At 33.2% G+C, this 5,429-nt stretch overlaps 1 protein-coding gene and 1 pseudogene across 1 annotated transcript in view; both read left to right on the top strand.

The window, feature by feature from the left end:
* The window catches only part of SPAG16 (sperm associated antigen 16), a 755,650-nt gene that overhangs the window by 406,193 nt on the left and 344,028 nt on the right, over window positions 1–5,429 (top strand). The gene's annotated exons all lie outside the window — the stretch shown is intronic.
* LOC111738696 lies at window positions 1,658–2,225 on the top strand (annotated as a pseudogene).

Raw genomic sequence — 5,429 nt, 5'->3', positions numbered from 1 at the left:
CCATGTTATTTCATCCTCTGCCTCATGTTTTCACTTAGAATTTATTCTTAATCTTTACCCCTTTCAAAAATAAACTGTTACTTTCTACATTATCACATATATATTTCTGTTATAGTTGTTTTACAGATTGCAAATAGTTAGATTACTCCTCCACAACTCCTTGCACTTTCGAAAGATATATATCCTTAACTTAAATGGTTTTATAAAACTTTTCATCCATTACCTTGTGCAATTTTTATTCCTCCACCACTAGATGAGTGAATTCTGTAATGAATTAAAAGCATTTTGCCAAAATGATCACAATGTTTTATTTTCAAATATATATTTGTTTGCATTATGAAGTCTTTGGTACTCAATCTTTCCCATTAAAGCAAATAAGTTTCAACCGTAGGGTTGAAAGAATATTCTCACTGGATATTTAACTCCAGATATTATTTACCATGCCTACATGTGCCTTTTTTAAAATTGCATAATGAGGTGTATGAAAGTAGGTTTGAGTTTGACAAAATTAAAGACACACAAAAACTATGTACAAGTTATTTTCTAAAACTCACATGAATTAAGATGATTTCTTTCTTTCGGCCCCTTTGGCAAATCTTTACTCTTTCACTCTACTTCACTGAGTACAAGCCTTACATGTATGAACAGAGTGTAGTCTTTATTCAGATGACATAAAAATATATAATGTTGGATCAAAAGTAGCTGAAGCTTCTTTCAATGCATATATCTGTAGTTAGGTGATATAAACTGACACATATTTCTTATTCATGAATTCTTCTGCATGAGTAGGAGGATTCACCTGAATCTTAAAACTGTTATGAACCATTAATACATTCTAGCTTGGAATTAGATAAGCTGATCATATTATGTCAAAGAAAAGTTTCATGCAATCACTGCTTCACACATCAATGCTTCTCATTTGGATTCTGATTCCTGTGGCATGTGACAATCTTTGCAAATGATCTTTATTTCCCTTTACTCTTCTAAAAATTGCGAAAAATGAGATTTGAAAGGAATTTCACACCGTCAAGTAACTTTCTCTTTGTATAGTCATAGTTTTATTTTGTCCTAATACGTATGTGTTTTTGGTGGGGAACAAATGCACATATGCACTCATCTAATTTTTAAGCCCTTCTCCTTCATCTTTGGTCTATTTCAGCTGGATTAGCCCTCCAGGTCACATAGCTCTTTTACAATGTCTCCTATTCAAAAGGTCTCCAGAGTACTAAAGTCAGCAGTTTCTAAATTGCCTTTGTACCTTCTCAAAGCCAAACAAAACCAATTGAAGAAAAAAAAAAACTACAAACTCCAACCAAATTAATTATCCTCTATCAAGCAGGACTGATGATGATACGCTTTTGAGATGTGTGTGTGTTGAATTGAAGGAAATTCTGACACATGCTACAATGTGGCTGAAATTTTAAATGCACATCCCATAAAATCAGCTGTAATATAATCTACTATTACCCTCACAGCTGGAAATTTTGACCCCATGAACTCTTTTTGTAATTTGATAAAACAAAATTGATTTTAACTATTATCAGTTGAAATAAGATGTTAGAAAAATGGTAAAGTCTTGGTCGCTGGGTCCCACTGCTGTGAAGAGGACACTCAGCTGCAGGCTCCCTCCTTCGCGTCCTAGCGACCATGGTCGGAGATGGCTTCAGGAGTGCAAGTTGCTGGTGAAGTATGTTGCATTTTTTTATGATATGAAAGTTCATATGTATTCCACACCAGAAGAATTCAAGAAAGGATAGAAGGCTGTTTTTTGTTTTGTTTTGTTTTGTTTATTTGTTTTTGGTTTCAGTGTAAGCAAAAGTTACATCGTTGTAGAAGGAGGCAAAGAGATCTTGATTGAAGATGTTAGTGTAACCATAACTGACTCTTTCTAGCATTTGAAGCATTTTGTGGAAACGCTTCCTGAGAAAGATTGTCTCTATGCTTTGTGTGATGCGAGCTTTGAAACCAGGAATCCAGAAAAGAGGAGTTGATTTTTGTTTTGTTTTGTTTTGTTTTACTTATTTTGTTTGTTTGTATGTGTGTGGGCACCAGAGGTAGCACCTCTGAAAAGTAAAATGATTTATGTAAGCTTCAAGGATGCAAACAAATTTCAAAGCATAAAACACTAATGTCAAGCAAATGGGTCAGAAGACCTCAATTGGGTTTGTGCTGCTGAAAAGCTAAATGGATCCTTAATTGTAGCTTTTGAAAGATGCCGGGTGTAGATCATCCTTACGTGCTGCAAATCAAAAGCTTCATGTTTAATGTTATCCTCTTGCTATGTAAGTAAATCACATATGTTTAGGTCCAAGTTCTCACTGAGGGAGAGCCGTCAAAGAGTTAAAAGTATATATACACACTTTATACACTTTGTGACATATATGTTATAAAACATTTTATAACAAGAAAATTGCCCCTAATATTATACTATATATAAAAGCAAAAGCACCACTTTATATACAGTGTAATCCTTTCGGAAAAAAATTAATACAAATATAGCTGAGAGAGTAAGAAAGAAAAAAAATAATTTTCTTAAATATATCAAAATCTTACAAGTAATTTTTTCTGAGCTATGTGATTAAGGGTGATTTTTGTTTTCTTTGACACACCTTTACGTATTTTCTAAGTATTCTACAATGTACATTTATATAGTTAATAATTAGAAAAATAAGCATTATTAAAAGTAATAATGCCTCTTTAGACCCTAGACAATGTTTGAATGAATTTCATTAAGTGCTTCTTGGCTGCTTGCTTCATCATTTTCCCCATCTTCTGACTTCCTTTGCTTACTCTGTCTTGGTATTTCATCTTGACTGATATGGTATGTGACCTATTATGGCCACCTCTGTACCTCTGTACTAAGTGAAGCATCAGAAAAAAATGAAATTCACACCCGAGCTTCCTTCCGGCTCCAAGGTGAAATTCACCTCTGCTTCCTTCTGGTTCCAAGCTGCTTACAGCATATGTAGGTCTCAGGAAACTCTGGGAGATTCTGTCAGAGTTCACCTTTTGAGCTGGAAGTTTAACTGGACTCAGCAGGAGGTTCTTAGACTGTTTCAACTTTTGAATAGCTTAGTTCAACCCAGTTCTACTTTTTCTGCCTATAAATTCAAGTCCTCTTCATTATTCTTGTGACTTTTACATTGGAACCTGTTATATCATTCAACATACTTAATATTGCTATTCTTTCTTACATTCCATTCTAAGCACATTAAAAACTATACTAGATCCTACCACTGTTTTAACCTGGACTGTATTCTGTTGGACAGAATCTCCCATCAGCACCTTCTTTATGTTGAATTCATGATATATGACAGTCATCAAATCGTTTTATCTCTCCTTTGGTTTCCATTAGGGAATTGGTTTTCTGTCACTTTAAATTTTACCCAATAAAACCTTTTAAATCTGACAAAGCCAAATTTCAAAGGTAAATAAAAAGATCAAAGGAAAGAGACCAAAAGAGAGCCATGTTAAAATTATAGATGAAATAATTTATAAGATTTTTAAAACATTCAGATAATACCATGCTTATTAAGAGGGGGAAAAAAAGACCCTTTTTATTTGTAATTCAAAGGTCAATTTTAAATGTATACTTTAATACAGAAAAATGTAAAGAAAATAAAATAATTAAGCTTTTGTGAAAAGAACTAAAATGTAAATTTTACCCTAACTTCTGCTATAATTACTAAAATGTGAAGTAAGATCATTATAGATTAAATTGTCATACTTCTTTATGTTTATTAGAGCTAGCCTCTTAATTTTAGGTTAAATATATATTGTAGGAGTATAGTGTTTTATGGATGGGCTTTATGAGCATTTTATTTTACACTGAGACTCTGAATAATCAATGTGTGTACTACTACATTTAGGCCAATTTTATGGGACTTGAAGGACAATAGCATTACTCTAAATGATAATAGGGATTTATAGTGGTTGTGCTTCATTTATGGCATATCCGATTTATTTAATGGTCAATTAGTAATTTATTTCAATGTGTAAAGATAGTCAACTTTTATAATAGCCAATATATTATATGCAGCTGTCCCACAGCTGCCTCAATCCATTGATTTACCTACAATTTCAAAATATCAACTACTTTCTTTTAAGCCTGTACTGTAAGGTTTCTGCTGATAGAATAGAAAATTTACTGGGCTTTGATTCAGAAATGAATTCAAATTCTATATCCTTGGGCAATGATTTCACTAACCATTTTACTGCATTTCTCTTCTCTATTTAAGTTATATAAAACTATAAATTTGAAATTGAAATTCTTAGATTTAAATCCTGGCTCCATCTACTGTTACTGGATGTTTGACATTGAATGTATTTCTTGATGTCTATGAACTGTAGCTGCTTTTCGTGAAATGGGAATCATAGTATCTGTCGCCTTAAGAGAAACAAATGAAATAATGAATTTAAAAGTGTTTTGTAAGTTGCAGAGCTTCATTCTAACTTTTATATGTAGCACATATATATTTAGTGCCTATTTTTATGCTGAGTTACCTTCGCATTGAATGAATATGTTAAACCCTTTTGAAAAATATTAATGACTTATGAAATATTCATATATTTAAAGCTGAATTATACAAGTCCTTAGAATTATATCTGCCATCATCTGCTTATATAATTATTAAATATATGACTTGAATATAAACTGTTTTCCAGAATCGCTACACTATTTTACATGTCTGCCAACAATGTACAAGCATTCCATTTTTTTACCTCCTTGCTATCACATGCAATTTTCTTGTTTTTTAATTACAGCCAGCCCAGTAGACATGAAATGGTATCTCCTGGTTTTCATTTGCATGTTTCCTAATGACTAATAATGTTAATCATTTTCTCTTGTGCTTATTGGCCATTTGTATATCTTTTGAGAAATGTCTATTTAAGGCCTTTTCACATTTTTGAATTGGGTTGTCTTTTGTCGTTGAGTTGTAGGAATTCTTAATTTATTTTGGGCATTAATCCCTGGTGCCAGTCCTTCAGGTAGCCCCTAGATGGGTTAGAACAAACACAATGTGTTTGTAAGATCTTCTCTGATCCCTCCAGAACTGGGGAGCTAGGGTCTCAGAGCGGGAACATGGGCTCCCATCTGTAGGACTGCAGCCAAGCCAAGGAAGGGTTTGGGGAAGAGCAAGTAAGAATGCTGCAACTTTTTCCTGCCAATTTTAAGTTTCCTTTTTTTTTTTTTTTTAAATTCAGCATTCGCATGTTTGCTGCATTCCTTCAACTATTTATTTTAGAGCCCTGGCGAAGTGGGTTCTGACAATTTCTGCTTGTTTTTCAATGATCTGCTGATATCACACCCCTGTACTATAGTTTTGTATTCTAACTAGAGTCAGTGGAATTAATAAGTAACCTAAGAATTATATGACAGGCATTGTACTAAGTAGGGTAGGAGACATACAGGTGGAGGACTGGCCCTC

The sequence above is a fragment of the Pteropus vampyrus genome, unplaced genomic scaffold (assembly GCF_000151845.1).
Source record: "Pteropus vampyrus isolate Shadow unplaced genomic scaffold, Pvam_2.0 Scaffold42, whole genome shotgun sequence".
Taxonomy (NCBI): domain Eukaryota; kingdom Metazoa; phylum Chordata; class Mammalia; order Chiroptera; family Pteropodidae; genus Pteropus; species Pteropus vampyrus.
This window is presented reverse-complemented; position numbering and strand designations above follow the sequence as displayed.